We start from the raw sequence: 20,503 nt of genomic DNA on the forward strand, positions 1-20,503 counted from the left end.
ATAATACCGTTGTGGCGTGCAACCCGATCCAAATTATATAATGATGTTGCGGCGTGCAACCCGATCCAAATCATATAAGATTATTGCGGCGTGCAACCCGATCCAATATGATATTGTTGCGGCGTGCAACCCGATCCAATATGATATTGTTGCGGTGTGCAACCCGATCCAATATGATATTGTTGCGGCATGCAACCCGATCCCATATGATATTATTGCGGCGTGCAACCCGATCTCAATATACAAATTAACACCAATCATAAAAGAATCCCAGGCAATAATATCCCGTCAAGTGAACAATAGTATAACAATAATATCCCGGTAAGGGAAATAATATCGTAAGCAATAACATCCCGGAAAGGGAATCAACAAGTACATAATAAGGATCACGGAAAAACCAAGAAGCACGATAACTTCAACAAAATAACATGACATAATAAGCACGTGATAACTACACCGGTAACCACAACAATTGGACATGTAACCTATTTGCACGAAGTCATAGAGGAACTCACAATCAAGAAGTATCAAAATAATAAGGAAGACAATCACTTCAATTAAGGCAATTAAGGGTCAATGTAACCCGTAAGATTTAGAGGAAAGCTAACAACATCATATGGAGCATATAGAGGCAATTTAAGCAATTATTAAACCCAATCATAACGGGATACTTTCCACATAATGAATATAAGGACCTAAGAACCCTAGAGCAAATTTCCCACAAATAAGTTTGAGCACACACTCGTCACCTCGCATGCACAGACTACAATGAGCATAGAAGACTCAAATCCTAAAGGGGAAGTCCTCCCCCCACAAGGTTAGGCAAGATACTTACCTCAATCCGGCCAATTCAATACTCAATTTAGCTTTTTCTTTACCAATTCATCAATGCTCGACTCAATCTAGCCAAAAACGACTTGAATACATCTAACAATGCAAGAGAAAATAATTCCAATTAACAAAACTATGATTCTTATATAATTTACAAAAAGTCAACTCCCCAGGCCCGCACCTCGAAAACCGACAAATTTACAAAAACCGAATACACATTCCGATATGAGTTCACCCATACAAAAATTATCCAATTTCGATACCATTTGGTCCTTCAAATCATCACTTTACATTTTTGAAAGATTTCACAATTTTCCCAAATTCCATCCCAAATAACGAATCAAATGATAAATTCAATGATAGATTCATGTATTCTAGCCAAATCCCAGTTAGAATCACTTACCCCGATGAATTTCTTGAAAACCCTTCGAAAAATCGCCAAGATCCGAGCTATCTAGGTAAAAATATAAAATAAAACCCTAAACCTCGTATTTATAGTGCACCTCCTAGATTTTCATCACTGCTGGCCGCGAAAAAACCCACTACTGACCGCGGTAAATCCACCGCTACCTTCGGAGAATGTTGACTGCAGTGACATGCTTTAGTATTTTGGCCATAACTTTCTTTGCAGATGTCCAAATTGTAATTTCTTTACCTTTCTGGAAACTAGACACGAAGGCCTACAACTTTTCTTTTTTGAATCATCTCAAAATTCCTTGTAGATCAAAAGATATAGGCTTTCGAAGTCAGACCAGTGCACCTGCGGATTCTTCCTCACCGCGAACCATTTTCTGCTACCGCAAAAATTCCACTGCTGCAGCAAAATATCACTTCTAACCGCGGTCCTCCCACGATCCGTAACAAATTGAGTGCCGAAATATCCGAACTCGCTCAAAACTCACCCCGAAACTCATCCGAGGCCCCCGGAACCTCAACTAAATGTACCAACACATCTCGTAACATCATACGAACTTAGACCCCACTTTCAAATCACTTCAAACATCGCTAAGACCATGAATTAGATGCCCAAATGCATGAAAATCACTATGAACTTCAAGAACCTTTAGAATTGCAACCAAGCATCTGACCCATATCAAATCAACTCCAAACGACACCAAATTTTGCAGGCAAGTCCCAAATGATATAACGGAGCTGTTCCAACTTTTGGAATTGCATTTCGACCTCGATAATATAAAAGTTAACTATGGGTCAAACCTCTCCATTTTCCAAACTTCAATTTTTCCAACTTTCACCAAAATGCCTCAAATTACCCTACGGGCCTCCAAACCAAAATCCGAATACACGTCCAAGTCTAAAATCACCATACGAAGCTACTGACATCATTCAAAACTCATTCCGGAGCCGTTTACTCAAAAGTCAAATTCTCTTCGCTTAAGCTTCCAGGACTATATTCCTTCTTTCCAATTCGACTCTGATTCATCCAAAAACTGAATCCAACCTTGCACACAAGTCGATATACATAATGTGAAGCTGCCCTTGAACTCAAATTGCCGAACCGAATGCAATTGTTCAAAACGACCAGTCGGGTCGTTACAATTGGTAAGCTGATATATGCTGATGAGTGTACTACTAAGAAGATAAGGGTGTCCTTTGCTAGAATGCTCATTGAGTTTAATGTTACAAAACCTCTACCTAATGAGATTAGTGTTATGAATCCAAATGGGTAAGTAGTTGCACATGGTGTGTATTGTGATTAGAGGCTTGGTTTCTGTGAGTAGTGTCAAGTAGTTGGGCACAACTGCAAGGCTACCAAGAGGCCAAATAATCAAGTGGATAACCAGCAGGTGAAACAACTTATGCAGAAAAAAAAAGTCTAAGAAGGTGACTATGGAATGGAGAACTAAGGGACCTATACAACAAGAGATGCAGCAGACTATAGTAATGAAGCCAGCTGATCAGCAGACTACAACAATGAAGCCAGCTGATCAATAAACTATATATGTAGCCTCTACCAGCAATATTCCTAAGCCTATCTAAAGAAAAAATATGACTCCATCTCCTACTATTGCTAATGTGTCAAATGAGAATCATAGAAGGAAACAAGTGACAGGGAGTCATGAATTCAATATGATAAACTTCCTTCTATTGTCTGCTGTTACAGTGAAAACACTTTTGATGTGCTACCTTGTGGACCTTGTGATATATACAACTTGCCTCTGGATAGAGATGGAGGCCATTTTACATGCTAATTAACTGGTTGTTTCGGAATGTAAGGAGAGTCAATAAGAGATATAGGCAAAAAGAGCTGCACCAATATATTAAGGCTAAGAATATCAAATTAGCAGGACTGATTGAAACAAGAGTCAAGGAGCATAATTCATGCAGAATAAGCAAAGTTATTGCACTTGGATGGGATGTTAGGACTAACTACCCAACATGCTCAAAATGGTAAAATTTGGCTTATATGGGATCCAAGATGGTACACTATAAATGTATTAACAGGTGCACAATTCCTACACTGTCACATAAGAGATTACACTAGGAAGCTGAACTCCTGTTTGAAAGTGATTTATGGATACAATACTGCGGAACAGAAGAAAACTTATGGGCTGACATGCAAGGGCTAGCCACAACTATAACTACAACATGGCTAATCTATGGAGATTTCAATGTTGTTATATATCCTCAAGACAAGTTGTTGGGCAACCCAATCACATATGCTGAAACTCAGGATTTCACTAACTGTATTCAAGTTCTACAGATCAGTGAATTATCATGGAAATGTGATTATTATACCTGGTCCAATAAGCAACATGGATCAGATAGGGTAAGTAGCAGAGTTGATAGGGTCTTTGGTAATTTTAAATGGATGATGCAATGGGGACATGTACAGACTGAATATGACTTGCCACTTATCTCTGATCGTTCACCTATGATGATATCTATAATTGTTGCTGCTAAGGATGGCAAAATTCCATTAAGATTTCTCAATGTATGGGCAGAATATGCCAGTTTCTTCCAATAAGTGCAAGATGTACGGAGACTGCCACAAAAAGATTGGAAGATGAAGAGTATCTGGTTGAAACTTAAAACATTAAATCTTAAGCTTAAGGCATTGAATAATTAAGAGTTTAAATCTATTACTATGAATATTGAACAAGCCAGAAGTGAACTGCAAAATATACAGGAATAAATTGCTTCTTAATACTCTGAATTTTTATTGGGTCAAGAGAAAACTATGCTGAATCAGTTAGAGAAATAGTCCCTCACTGAGGAGAGTGTAATGAAGCAGAAGTCCAGGGTCAGGTGGATTAAACTTGGTGATTTAAACACCAATCTTTTTTTTGCTATAGTCAAAGAAAGAACTCAGAAGAAACAACTTAGGGAGCTTACTTCCCTTGATGGACAGGTATTAAAAGACCCTGAGGAGATAAAGCAAGAGATCATCAACTTTTATAAATCTCTAATGGGAGCTGCTGCACAGTTCCTTCCTGCCATTAACAGAGAATCCATGAAGCAAGGACATACCCTTACACAGCAACAAAAACTCCAGTTGTGTGTAGATGTTACAGACTAGGAAATTATTGAGGACTACATGTTATAGGTGATGACAAGGCCCCATGTGTAGATGGTTATAATTCATAATTCTTCGAAAAAAACTTGGCACATTATTAAGAAGGAGGTTTGTGGAATTGTGAAAGATTTTTTTACCTATGGTATGGTAGGATGTACAAAGATATTAATTGTACTACCATAATCTTAGTTCCTAAGGTTGACAAGCCTACTACAGTAAAAGAATTTAGGCCTATAACATGTTACATTTTACTGTATAAACTCATATTTAAAGTTTTAGCAGCAATATTACAGAAAATCATTGCAATAGTGATTAGTGAGAATCAGGTTGGATTTATACCTGGCAGAAGGATGGCTAGCTGATAATATTATTCTAGCTCATGAGTTAGTCAAGTCATACACAAGGAATCATATCTCTGATAGATGTATGATCAAGATTTATTTGTAGAAGGTTTATAATTTAGTAGAATGGATCTTTCTGGAGCAGGTAATAGAGACACTGAGATTCCCTACAAAATTCACAGGTCGGGTACTTGAATGTGTCAAAACTATCAATTATACCATCCTGGTGAATGGATAAACTACTATTCATTTTGATGCTGCTAAGGGACTTAGGAAAGGGGATCCAATCTCCCCATTTCTATTTGCAATTGTCATGGAATACCTCATTATAAGCTTAAATAGATTAAAAGGAGACAAAGCTTTCAAATATCATCCAAAGTGTGCTAAACTAGGCATCACTCATCTGAGTATTGCTGATGATCTACTTTTGTTTGCCAGAGGAGATTTACAATCAGTTATTGCCTTGTATAGATATTTCAATTATTTCTCTCAAACTTCAGGGCTTCAAGCTAATTTAGGCAAAAGTTCTGTTCACTCTGGAGGAGTTTCTCAGGCTGAGAGAACAAGGATCTTGCAACACTTGGGATATAGACAAGGAGAATTGCCTTTCAAGTACTTAGGCATACCACTATCGACAAAGAAGATTTCACTAATTCAATGGTAACCTCTTATTCAGAAAATAGTGACAAGAGTGTCTTTTTGGACAGCTAAGAATTTCTCAAATCCAGGGAGAGTGCAATTGGTGCAAAGTGTACACTTTGGCATCCAGGCTTACTCGGCTCAACTACTCTCTCTTCCTATTAAGGTCCTGAGACTTATTGATGCCTATTGTAAAAGCTATACTTTTTCTGTTGATAGTAATGTCACTAAGAAGTCACTGGTAGTATGAGAAAAGATATGCACTCGAAAGTCTGTAGGTGGTTTGAACTTAGTCAACCTCCAATTGTGGAACAAAGCTACAATTGCAAAAGTTTGTTGGGATCCTGCAAATAAACAAGACAGACTTTGGATCAAATGGATTCATACCTACTACATCAAAGGCCAACAACTTACACATATTGTTACATATTGTGTTTTGTACGTTAAAGCTTCGTCTTCAGTTAATCGACGTAGACTTGGAGATGAGATTACCTTGAGGTTAATGTATTTATGCTATTTATAACAAACGATAAGTAAGCGCCATGAAGGATAAAGAGTACACGAATTAAAGAAAATGAGTTTCGTTGAAGGTGGCCGATTTGGGATAAAATACGGGTCGAGCGATAATACCCGATAATTATGGACTAGTACCATGCAAGGTACCATATGACCACTGTAGTATGATGTATAAAGTATATTAAAAATAATTATAATCTTAAGTAATTTGAGATAATTATTAATTATGCGGATAATTGGTTAATTATCGGATAACGGGACATTACCTAGTTAATTATTAAAATATAAGATAAGACTAACACACCTCCCCCCCCAAAAAAAACATGGTAGCAAATAAGCTAACCAAACATATGACTAAGGGCCATATTAGCTTAGGTGGTAAGACTTTAACGTATAAAAGAGTCTACTTAGTCTCTTAGTCGTAAGATATAAATCTCTTAGTAATAGAAATCATATACTTTCTTTCAAATTCAAAAGCACTTCAAGAACAGAAGCTAAAACCCAAATCATGTATCACTTTAGCATTCTAATGAGTTGCCAAATACAAGGCCTTTCGTTAGCCACTATTATGATTTTCAACAATAACGTGAATTGTTGCAACTAAAGGAAATCCAACGAGAATTGTTAGCAACATAAAATTTTGCGGTTCTAAAGCAGTACGGTGTAACCTTTACGGATTTTTCCCTACCCATATATGTTAAGGTTGTCCCTTCTTTCTTTTTGGCATGATCCAAGTCATACAGAAGAAACGAGCAACCGCACAGTTTTCATAAATGCCTCTATTTATAGAAATACTAGGGGGTCTATGTGTTCTTGATTCCTCATGTGACATATTATTATATCTTCTGTTCATGGGTCTCAAAATAATACGCAGTTGATAAAGTTTATCCGAAGGGAATGTTGAGATTATTAACATATTTTCATGCATCTCATTCATTTATACGTGTACATTGACCCATGACCAAATGACGTTATATACACGTATTTATATGTATATGTATATGGAATATGGGAAAATATTACAGCGTTATATACGCACCACCACCTGATCAGTTGGTATATGTTGCCCACAGTGGCTGAGATGATATGCTACGATGCCCTCAAAGGCTTGATGATATTATGTACACGTATACTTATACATGACACGACATTTATATGCACGTGCATGACATTATAAATGTTTTAGAATTTACAAAGTTATTCAGATTTACAGATGAATTTCTTTATTCCATGTTTCATCTATGTCTTTTACATACTGATTTTCATGGCTTACATACTCAGTACATTTTTCGTACTAACGCCCTATTTCACGGCTGCGTTTCATGCCCGCAGGTACAGGTAGGCAAGCTGACAGTCCCCCTTCTTAGGATCCTTGATCAGCGAGAGTTGGCGTGCTCTACTTGATCCGGAGCTGCTTTTGATTTTGGTACGATATGCTTGTATGTATATATATGGGTATGACGTGGCTCAGTCCCGTCTTTGTATAGTTGTATTTCCATTAAAGGTCTATAGACAGTTATGTATAATTGGATAGTATATGGACTCATCGACTTTGAGTTTTGGGTATATAGTTGTCTATAGCGGCCTTGTCGGCTTGCCCACTGTAATCCTCACGTATATGTATTTATGTCTTTTGGACAGGTTTTCCTCACGCATGTTATTCTCGTAATTCAGCATATATTATTCATGTTTATATCTTAGTCACATGCTTAAGGGTGTTGGACAGGTAGGACTCGGGCACTCGTCGCAGCCCATCGGTTTGGGTCGTGACAAAAGTGGTATCAGAGCAATTCTATCCTACGATTGTCTACAGACCGTGTCTAGTAGAGTCATGTTTATGGGTGTGTTGTGCATCACACTTATAGACAGGAGGCTACAGGACATATAGGATGTTACCTTCTCTTTTTATCTTAGATTGTGCGATATAAGAATTCATGTTCCTAACAATATGTTATATTTTCAGCGATGCCTCCAATGACTACAGCCGCCCAAAAAGGAAAGTCCATGGCTGGTGAGACTACTAGTCGAGCGCCATGAGTTACCAGGGCTCGGGGAGAGTCTCATAGTGAGATTCCATCTCAGACTTCACATACCCCGCCCTTTCCAGAAGAGCTCCGAGGGGCACCAGCTCCAGCGCCCGCCCCTGTACGTTCACACCTCAGCCAGATGCACCGGGTCAGGAGATGAGAGATGCTATTCAGCTATTAACTCGATTAGTAGCCGCACAAGCTCGGCGTCAGGAAGTAGGTATTGGTCATGTAGATAGGTTTGTCAGTGCGATGGTTTGTGACTTCATTAGTTTAGACCCTCTGGTATTCACTAGGGCAGATCCAAACGAGGACCCTCAGGTATTTATTAATAGAATGCAGAGGACGTTAAGGGTAATGAAGGCCACTACGACTGAGTCAGTTGAGCTAGCTTCTTATAGACTCCGAGATGTTGCAGTTAATTGGTACGAGTCTTGGGAATTGTCCAAAGGTGAGATGCCCCTCCAGTAGTATGGCATGAGATTACAAAAGCTTTTCTTCGTCATTATCTGCCACCAGAGCTTAGACGGGCCAGAGTTGATAGGTTCTTGACCCTTCGGCAGGGTAACAGAGTGTTTGGGAGTACAGTCTTCAGATTGATTCGTTGGCTAGGTATCCTCACACTATTATATCTAAGATAGAGGATCGGGTTCACCAGTTCATGATGGGATTAGAGTCACACTTGCTTAACGATTGTATGTCGGTCTCGCTTCAGCCAAACATGGATATTTCTCATATTCAGGCATACGCTCAAGGTATAGAGGAGCGTAAGCAAAAATAGAGGGCCGATCGTGAGCATGATAGGGCCCAGAATAAGAGAGCGTGGTCTTTGAGTCCTTATGGTGAGTTTCAAGGTGGTCAAAGGCAATAGTACCCGAGGTATCCAGCCCAACCATCGGCTAGCGCATCCCCTCAATTTGGCGGTAAGAGATTTGATCGTTCCATATATTTAGGGTCTAGTCAGAATTCCAGGGCCTCACGTTCTCAGTATAGGGGTAAGTCAATTCAGAAGAGGTTGCCCTTTCCATGATGTACTTAGTGTGGTAAGCAGCATGCCGAGCAGTGTCGTATAGGATTGGGTATTTGTTATACTTCTGGTTATTCGGGCCATGTTATGAGGGATTATCTAACGAGAGGCAATGCAAGCACAGCTCAGCTAACGGGATCTGTAGCTGGTTCGTCATCATCAAGGTTCACAAGCATAAATGAGTCATTGTAGAGGTAGAGCATCTAGCTCGAGCGGTCCTTAGAACTGCATTTATGCATTGGCAGGAGGATAAGATCAGGAGTCATCGCTTGATGTTGTTACAGGTATATTATCAGTCTCCTCATATGATGTATATGCACTGATTGACCCGGGTTCCACCTTATCATATGTTACTCCGTTGGTTGATAGTAAGTTTGGAATAAAACCTGAATCGGCTAAACCTTTTGAGGTGTCTACACTTGTTGGGGACTCAGTGATAGCTAAGCGAGTTTATAGGGGTTATATAATAGTAGTTCATAGTCGATCTACCGTAGTGGACCTAATCGAGTTATATATGGTAGAATTTGATGTTATAATGGGTATGGATTGGTTGGCTTCTTGTCATGCCAACGTTGATTGTAGATCAAAGATAGTCCGATTTCAATTTCCGGGGGAGCTTGTTTTGGAGTGGAAAGGTAATACGGCGTCGCCAAAAGGAACATTTATTTCCTATCTCAAGGCAAGGAAGATGAACAGAAAGGGCTCAGGATGTGGAAGTAGAGTCACCAACCATTCAGTCCATCCCTGTGGTTAATAAGTTTCCCGTGACCTACTACCAGATACACATCCAATATCTGTTCATCCCTATAGAATGGCCCCCGCAGAGCTGAAAGAGTTGAAGGAACAACTAAATGATTTTCTTGAAAAGGGATTTATCAGACCTAGCACATCACCATGGGGAGCACCTGTGTTATTTGTGAGGAAGAAAGATGATTCCTTACGGATGTGTATTGATTATAAACAGTTGAATAAGGTGATGATCAAGAATAAGAACCTGCTCCCAAGGATTGATGATTTATTTGATTAGTTGCAAGGTGCCAAGTATTTTTCAAAGATATACTTGAGGTCCGGGTATCATCAGGTAAGGGTTAAGGAGGAAGATATTCCGAAGACAACATTTAGGACCAGATACGGGCACTTTGAGTTTTGTGTTATGTCGTTCGGTTTGACCAATGCCCTAGCAGTATTCATGGATTTGATGAACCAAGTGTTCAGGCCCTTTTTAGATCTCTTCGTAATTGTATTTATTGATGATATATTGGTATATTCTCGTTCAGAGGCTGAGCATGCAGATCACTTGCGTACTGTGCTCAGAGTTCTATAAAAAGGGAAGTTGTATGCAAAATTCTCTAAATGTGAATTCTGGTTGAACTCTGTAGCTTTCCTTAGGTATATCATTTCGGGTGAAGGCATCCGGGTGGATACACAAAAGATTGAGGTAGTGAAAACTTGGCCTAGACCCACAACACCGACGGAGGTTCGTAGCTTTCTCGGTTTGGAAGGTTATTACAGGAGATTTGTAGAGGGATTTTCTTCCCTTTCAGCACCTTTGACAAAGTTGACTCAAAAGGGAGCAAAATTTCAATAGACCGATGCTTGCGAATGGAGTTTCCAGACATTAAAGGACAGATTAACTTCAACACCGGTTCTAATGCTCCCAAAAGGGACCGATGGTTATGTGATCTATTGTAACACTTCAGGCGTTGGATTGGGTTGTGTGCTGATGCAACATGGTAAGGTTTTAGCTTATGCTTCTAGACAACTAAGAAAGCACGAGAAAAACTACCCGACCCACCATTTAGAGTTAGTCGTGGTGATTCATGCACTAAAAATGTGGAGGCACTTCTTGTATGGCATTCATGTTGATATTTATACGGATCATAAAATCCTCCAGTATATCTTCAAGCAAAAGGAATTGAATTTACATCAAATGAGATGGTTGGAGCTACTTAAAAACTATGAAATTGATATTTTATACCATCTGGGGAAGGCGAACATAGTAGACGACACCCTCAGCCATAGATCTATGGTAGCCTATCATATTTACAGCCAGAAAAGAAGGGAATAGCCCACGAGGTTCATCAGCTAGCTAGTCTTGGAGTTCGGTTACTAGACTCAGGTGATATTGGAATTACTATTCAGGATACGACAACATCCTCTTTAGTAACTGAAGTAAAAGAATGCTAGTACGAGGATCCTGTGTTAGTTCATTATAGGGTACCACCCCTCAGAAGGAGAAGACACCGTTTGAAATTACAGAAGATGGGATCCTCAGATATCGAGGGCGATTATGTGTCCTTAATGTTGCAGGGTTGCGTCGGCAGGTTATGGGAGAAACTCACTATTCTCGTTGTTTTATTCATCTAGGAGCAACCAAGATGTATCATGATATCAGGGATATATATTGGTAGGACAGAATGAAAAGGGATATAGCAGAGTTTGTTGCTTAGTGCCCTAACTGTCAGCAAGTTAAGTTTGAGCATAAAAAACCTGGTAGATTATTGCAGGCTATGGAGATTCCGACTTGGAAATGGGAAGTAATCAATATGGATTTCATCGTAGGCTTACTTTGTACCGAGCATAAGTTCGATTCAATATGGGTGATTGTTGATAGGCTTACAAAGTCAGCTCATTTTCTATCTGTTAGGACTACATATTCCTCAGAGGATTATGCAAGGCTTTATATTAAGGAGATAGTACGACTGCATGGTGTCCCTGTATCTATTATCTCGAATAGAGGATCTCAATTTACAACTAACTTCTGGAGGTCCTTCCAAAAAGGATTGGGGACTCAAGTAAGTCTTAGTACAACATTTCATCCCATACAGACGGACAGGCTAAGTGTACTATTCAGACACTTGAGGATATGTTATGATCTGGTCTGATAGACTTCAAAGGTAGCTGGGATGATCATCTGCCGCTTATTGAGTTCGCATATAATAATAGCTACCATTCTAGCATTCAGATGGCTCTATACGAAGCTCTTTACGGATGGAAGTATAGGTCGCCTATAGGGTGGTTCGATGTTGGGGAAACTACGTTAGTAGGACCAGAATTGGTACAACAAGCAATCGGGAAAATTAAGCTTATACAAGAAAGGTTATTAGCAGCTCAAAGCCGTCAGAAGTTTTATGCAGATAATCGATGGCGAGACTTGGAATTTTAGGTTGAAGATTGGGTATTCCTAAAGGTATCACCGATGAAAAGCGTTATGATGTTTGGAAGAAGGTGAAAACTTATTCCTCGGTACATTGGACCATATAAGATCATACGCAAGGTAGGCCAGGTAGCGTATGAGTTAGACTTGCCTTCTGATTTGGAATCTGTACATCCAGTTTTTCATGTGTTTATGCTCCGTAAATGTATCGGAGATCCTTCCAGAGTTGTGTCAGTTGACGACGTTCAGGTCACAGAGCAGCTATCATATGAAGAAACTCCCATTGCTATATTAGACAGATAGATTCAAAGATTGAGAACTAAAGACGCAGCTTCGGTGAAAGTACTTTGGAGAAACAACAATGTGGAAGAAATGACTTGGGAGGCCAAGGAGGACATGAAGTCTAGATATCCCTACTTATTTCCTCCTCCAGAGAAGGGTCCGACTGAGACGTCATAACCTTAAGGTATGTGTATGGATTCTTGTGTTAGTTATTATCATTGGTCGTGTAAGGCCATTGTTGTTATTGATGACCATGATACTATGTGGCGTTGAATTATTGGGTTTCTACAGGAAGAGTTAGTGGTAGTGTTGTTACAAAAGTGACTCTGCCAAATTTATATAGATCCCGGGGAGTTGAACATTCGAGGATGAATGTTTCTAAGGGGGAAGGATGTTACATCTCGTGTTTCGTATGTTAAAGTTTTGTCTTCAGTTAATCGACGTAGACTCGGGGATGAGATTACCTTGAGGTTAACGTATTTATGATATTTATAACAAGCGATAAGTAAGTGTCATGAAGGATAAAGAGTACACGAATTAAAGAAAATGAGTTTTGTTGAAGGTGGCCGATTTGGGATAAAATACGGGTCGAGCGATAATACCCAATAATTATGGACTAATACCATGCAAGGTACCATATCACCACGGTAATATGATGTATAAATTATATTAAAAATAAGTAAAATCTTAAATAATTTGAGATAATTATTAATTATGCGGGTAATTGATTAATTATCGGATAATGGGACATTACCTAATTAATTATTAAAATATAAGATAAGACTAACAACCCCCAAACGTGGCAGCAAATAAGCTAACCAAACATATGAGGGTCATATTAGCTTAGGTGGTAAGACTTTAACGTGTAAAAGAGTCTACTTAGTCTCTTAGTCATAAGACATAAGTCTCTTAGTAATAGAAATCATATACTTTCTTTCAAATTCAAAAGCATTTCAAGAACAAAAGCTAAAACCCAAACCATATATCACTTTAGCATTCTGATGAGTTGCCAAATACAAGGTCTTTCGGTAGCCACTCTTATGATTTTCAACAATAACGTGAATTATTGCATCTAAAGGAAATCCAACGAGAATTGTTAGCAACGTAAAATTTTGCGGTTCTAAAGGAGTACGGTACAACCTTTACGGATTTTCCCTACCCCAGGTATGTTAAGCCTATCCCTTCTTTTTTTTGGCTTGATCCAACTCATACAAAAGAAACGAGCAAGTGCACAATTTTCATAAACGACTCTATTCATAGAAATACTAGGGGGTCTCTGTGTTCTTGATTCCTCATGTACATATTATTATATCTTCTGTTCATGGGTCTCAGAATAATACACAGTTGATAAAGTTTATCCGAAGGGAATGTTGAGATTATTAACATATTTTCATGCATTTCATTCATTTATACATGTACATTGACCCATGAACAGATGACGTTATATACGCGTATTTATATGTATATGGGATATGGGAAAAGGTTACGACGTCATATACGCACCACCTGATCAGTTGGTATATGTTGGTGATATTGCCCTCAGTGGCTGAGACGATATGATGGGATGCCCTCAGAGGCTTGATGATATTATGTACACTTATACCTATGCATGACATGACATTTATATGCACGTGCATGACATTTTAAATGTTTCAGAATTTACAAAGTTATTCAGATTTACAGATGGATTTCTTTATTCCATGTTTCATCTACGTCTTTTACGTACTGATTTTCATGACTTACATACTCATTACATTTTTCGTACTGAAGCCCTATTTCACGGGGCCTGCGTTTCATGTCCGCAGGTGCAGGTAGGCAAGCTGACGGTCCCCCTTCTTAGCATCCTTGATCAGCAAGAGTTGGCGTGCTCCACTTGATCCAGAGCTGCTTTTGATTTTGGTACGATATGCTTGTATGTATATATGGGTATGAGATGGCCCAGTCCCGTCTTTGTACAGTTGTATTTTCATTAGAGGTCCGTAGACAGTTATGTATAGTTGGATAGTATGTGGCCTCGTCAATTTTGAGTTTTGGGTATATAGGTGTCTATAGCGGCCTTGCCGGCTCGCCCACCGTAATCCGCACGTATATGTATATATGTCTTTTGGACAGGTTTTCCTCGCACATATTATTCTCGTAATTCAGCAGATATTATTCATGTTTATATCTTAGTCACATGCTTAAGGGTGTTCCACATGTAGGATTCGGGCTCTTGTTGCGGCCCATCGATTTGGGTCGTGACATATATGATAGTGCTTCAGCAAGCTTGTTGGATGATTTGACAAATATTCGATGCTAGAAGCACTTTGAGTCAAATACAAGGATTTAATGTTAGGAAGAGCATGATTAGGCACATATATCTACAACTCATGGGAGATAGACCTCGAGTTCCTCAGAAATGCTTAGTGTTTCAGAACACTGCTAGGCCTAAAGCTCCGTTTACTATGTGAATGCTGCTACAAGGTAGGCTCCTCACTATAGATAGGCTACAAAATGGGGAATGACTGTGAATTCACAATGCATATTATGCCATGGTCACGAGAAAAACAGGGAGCATTTGTTTGTCAAGTGTGCTTTTGCTCAAAATATCTAGAACAAGATTGGATACTGGATGCAACAGGACTATAGAATGGCAGCAACTTGGGAACAACATCTACAATGGACATTGCAGAATGCCAAAGGGAGATCTCAAATAGCAAAAGTCTTTCGGATGGTCTATGTAGAAATCTCACATGCCATCTGGATAGAAAGGAACTTGAGGATTTTTTAAAAGAAGAGTAGGGATTGGACTACCATTGCACGAGAGATAGTCTACACTTGCACCATTAGAGCCAGAGGCGAAGCCAGAAATTTAAGTGTAAGGGTTCTGTCGTTTTGAATTTTAAGACAGGTCCGCGACCTCAAGCTAATATACATAATTACAATACTAAGAAACGAGTACTAATATTTAATTTTTATTTAAAAAGTAACGACCACTTAATATTATCGTTATAATTATACTTGACGACTTGTCAGATTTTGTAAAAAAAAATGATCACATCATTAGGCAGGTCTTTAAGTTTCAACATTTTATTCTCTATATAACAAACTAAACAATCATTCAAAAAGTTATCACCAGTGCAAACTTCATAAAACTAAAAGTTCTTTCTACAATTGCAGTAGCCAAAGAAAATATCAAATTTCAAGTAAATAATCAAGTCTTCATATCTCGTGAATATTTGGAATCAAAATTTTTAAAACCAAGTTAATATTTACTTAAAAAATCAAAAGATATCACCGGTGCAAAACTTCATAAAACTAAAAGTTCTTTCTACAATTGTAGTAGCCAAGGAAAATATCAAATTTAAGCAAATAAACAAATCTTCATATCTCGTGAATATTTGGAAACAAAATTTTTAAAACCAAGTTAATATTTACCTAAAAAAATCAAATGATAAAAGGAAGGCAAACAAATAAAAGTAGAAAAGAAGATGGAATAGCAGGGATGGACCTTGAAGAAAAATATGACAATTTGGTATTTTTGATTTTGATTTTAAACAATGACAAAACTTTCTAAAACCTTAACTCTTCTGTGGAGAATCGACCCCGTATGGTGCGCGCTCATAAACTGTTTCCGAACCAAGAACACTTACCACGGAACCCAGAGCCCTTTTGTTATTGGGTTTGCCGTTCTATAGTTATATCTTTTCGATAAATTTTTCAATGCAAATACAAGGTTCGAGTCATTATCCTGATAGATTTCGATAAATTAAAGCTTGGGGTAAGACATGGATTTGAATCCTGATAGAGTTTCAAGTCATTATCGTCAAACATGCCTTTACATGGGTAATACATTGGATTCGAGTCCCAATGAACCATATTGATGGTATAATAATGACTAAAGAAAAATAATATATTTTTCATTAAAGGCATGAAGATTGTCCCACTTGATTTGCTTCATTCTTGAAGTGAATGTGGTAGCAGTACATAATAAGTTTAAATGAAGACATGTGGTTGAACAATGAACGTGGGCTTTCCAAAGATCAAAATAATAATAATCATCACTATGATTTTAAAAGAAAACAATAAGGGCTCTCAAAATAGTCCTTCAAAATGTGAAGGCAATGTTTACCATAAAATTGGTATGAAAATAATAAAGCATGTCGCTGATTATGATCCATTCCTTGAAGAGAATGTGACTTGTGATAAGCATTGAGAATGCAAACCCATTCCTAAAAATGTGGCAATATGTGATAAAAGCAATGAATAAAGACATGCAATTCATGATTATATGAATACCACACAACTCACCTCTAAGGGAGGTTTGAGTGAAATAAAGAGAATAAATATTATTGTGTGGTTACATAAATATGTCATTGGTCGCGTACATGTGATACGCCAAATATTATTTTGTCATGCCTTACAAAAGTTATTAAAGTCAAAATTAAAGCAATAAATGATTTTGCTTATGATGATTTTGACCATGACAATTTATTATAATATAAGTTTCTCCGTGAAGGAGACATTCATATGAATGGTTTGATAAAAGATCGTGTAGTACAAAATTTGTTAAGAGCTCCGGATGAATAAAATTATTCATGACATTGATATTGTAAAGTCTCAGAAGAAACTTTTTGAGTTTCAAATGTACAAGTCAAAATGATTATCATATTGAGACAATAAATGAAAGGAAGATTGAATATATTCATATTTCTATAATCATATCGGGTAAATATGAAAGGTTACCTTGTTTTATTTTTATTTGTACTACACAAATATAAGCATGATGCTTTAATCATATGCCACAAGTAAACTAGAGGTTTACTAAAACAAATATTAGTTGGCATAACCGGTTGACCATCCCGGTTCAATTATGATGCGAAAAAAAATTAATTGAGAATTACATTGGCATATATTGAAGAATAGAAGATTCTTCAAGAATTCTCTTATGCTGCTTATTCTCATGATATACCAGTTAAGGTAGGGATTGCATCCCTTGATTTCTGGAACAAATAAAAGGTGATAAATATATGGGCTCAGTCACCTGACATGTGGACCGTTTACTATTATATAGTTTTAATAGATGCATCTATTATATGGTCACATGTGCATTTGTTATCAACTTGCAGTTTGGCTTTTGCAAGATTGCTTGCTCAAATTATTATAGCACAATTCCAGAATATAAATTATGATAATTTATCTTAATAATACTGGTTTAAATCCAAGTTGGTTTAGCAGAAATTGTATGCCTCCAGTTATAGCTAAATCATTGGTTATGAGAACAAAACTCTCAAAAAACGAAATTTTGTATGAGATGTATTATTTAATATACAGCAGCACTTGTACGCATCTAGCCAAGTTATGAAAATTTCTTCCTATCACAATCGGTTCAGGGTCAGGAACCAAATAATTTCTATATAGAAATATGAATGTGTTATATGATTTAATTATTCCACCACAATGCACAAAGATGTGTTCCCAAAGAAAGTTGGGAAATGTGTTGGTGATCCCAACATTAGGGGGAGAAAATGGGCAGCTAAGAAAGTGATACGTGAAATGAATTATTATGAATACATATAGATCCCCGTACAAGAAAATATGAACTTGAAGTTCAAGTGATAATTCATTTACAAATTATTGCCAGACGTATTTGCTGACCCAAAGCTAAATGTCATATTTCAGCTGCTAATGCTCCAAATAGAATAAAGTCCATGGGGGACAGAGTGTATGCCACGCATAAAGCGTAACAGACCAATCGGTTCCAAAGATAAAACTCCTTGAAGAAGGAGAGGGACAAATATTCAAAATGGTCATAAAAAGGAGGCAAATGCTCTAGAAGAGCACCACGACATAATATTTCATAAGACCTCATGGGAGAGGCTCAGGTACCTGAAATAATGAGATAAAGAGATCTCAATAAGTTATGTCTTTATTAGATAATAATTGAACCGATATAAAATGATCGTCGGCGATATTGTTAACATAATGTAGCGCTCAATATTATTAATATTGACGAGGATCTTGAGCTCAAATCTGTCATGAAATTTGGACAGATAAATAATTGGCCAAATGAAAAATACGCAATGAAAGTTGACTTCACTTGAAAAATATAAAGTTGGACGGAGTCCCAACACCTGAAAGTATAAATCCAGTGGAGCTAAATGTGTTTTTGTGCGAAAAAGGTCAAGTCGATAGACATAAAGATGACTTGTGTCACAAGAATATTTGTAAATATCCTGGCATTGATTATATAGAGACATGTTCTCTTGTGGTGGATGTAGTCATTTAAGATTTTAATCTGGCAATACATGAAAAACTTGATATGCATATAATGGAAATCATTGAAGGATTTAAATTGTTCAGAAGCATATAAAAGTTTTCGAGAAACTTGTTCAATAAAGCTTCAGAAATCTTTATACAGATTGAAACAATCAGGTCGTATGTGGTACAATCGCCTGAGTGAATACCTGTTGAAAGAAGGTTACATTTATGATCCAATTTGTCCTTGTGTTTTTATAAAAAAGTCTAGATCTGAATTTGTTATAATCGCCGTGTATGTTGATGATTTAAATATCATTGGAACTCCTGGGGAGATTTCAAAAATAGTAGACTGTTTGAAGAAAGAATTTGAAATGAAAGATCTTGGAAAGACAAAATTTTATCTTGGTCTACAAATTGAGTATATGAAAGATGGAATATTTGTCCATCAATCAACATATACCGAAAAGTTTTTAAAACGATTCTATATGGATAAAGCACATCCATTGAGTACCCCGATGGTTGTGAGATCACTTGATATAAAGAAAGATCCATTCTGACCTCATGAAAATGATGAAGAGCTTCTTGGTGTCGAAGTACCATATCTTAGTGCAATTGGGGCATTAATGTATCTTGCCAATAATTCCTGACCAGATATAACTTTCTCAGTAAGCTTATTGGTAAGATTTAGTTCTTCGCCAACACAAAGACATTAGAATGGTATTAAACATATATTCAGATACCTCCAAGGGACCATTGATATGGGTTTATTTTATTCAAATGAATCCAAGCCATCATTGATTGGTTATGTAGATGCAGGATGTTTCTCTGATCCACACAAAGGTCGATCTCAGACAGGCTATTTATTTACAAATGGAGGTACAACCATATCATGGCGTTCAACAAAACAAACTATGGTTGCTACTTCTTCAAATCATGTAGAGATAATAGCCATTCACGAAGCAAGTCAAGAATGCGTTTGGTTGGGATCGATAACTCAACACATTCAGCAAATGTGTGGTCTTTCTTCGAAAGAGAATATTCCAACAATATTACATGAAGACAATGATGCATGCATAACTCAATTGAAAGGAGGATATATCAAAGGAGATAGAACAAAATACATTTCACCGAAATTTTTTTTCACTCATGATCTTCAGAAGAATGGTGAAATAGATGTACAACAAGTTCGTTCAAGTGATAATTTGGCTGATCTGTTCACTAAGGCATTACCAACATCAATATTTGAAAAGCTGATATATAAGATTGGAATGCATCGTCTTCGAGACATTAAGTGATTTTTCATCAGGGGGAGTAACTACACGCTGCACTCTTTTCCTTAACCAAGGTTTTGTCCCACTGGGTTTTCCTGGTAAGGTTTTTAATGAGGCAGCAAGCAATGCATATTATAAATAATTATGTACATCCCAATTTTTTTTTGTAAGTTCTTAATGAGGCACATTATCTTACATGGACATCCAAGGGGGAGTGTTATGAATAGTTTGTACATTGGATACTACATTGGATGCTACATTGGATTCCCATGTTGTGAATAACTTAAAGATTAAATCTCCTACTTTATGTCCATCATCTTTACTTTTTATGCCTATAAAAGGCTATGTAATTGCAATGGAAAGATACACACAATTGAAGAAGAAATCTCTTCCTTCTCTCTATCTCTATTTCTTGTTCATGTTTTACTAAATTGCTTTTATTTTCTTGTTTCATATTGTTACTTTGAGTTATATTTCATAACAGTTCTAAAGTTTTATAGCTATACAAATATGAAAACATATTTATACCACAAGTGTCAATAGTATTGATTATTTTCTTAAACTTATGAAAAGTCAAATTATACCTTATAAATTAAAATGATGGGACTAACAAACTATATCAATTTGAGAAGTTTGA

Source organism: Nicotiana tabacum, chromosome 20 (genome assembly GCF_000715075.1).
Source record: "Nicotiana tabacum cultivar K326 chromosome 20, ASM71507v2, whole genome shotgun sequence".
NCBI classification, from domain to species: domain Eukaryota; kingdom Viridiplantae; phylum Streptophyta; class Magnoliopsida; order Solanales; family Solanaceae; genus Nicotiana; species Nicotiana tabacum.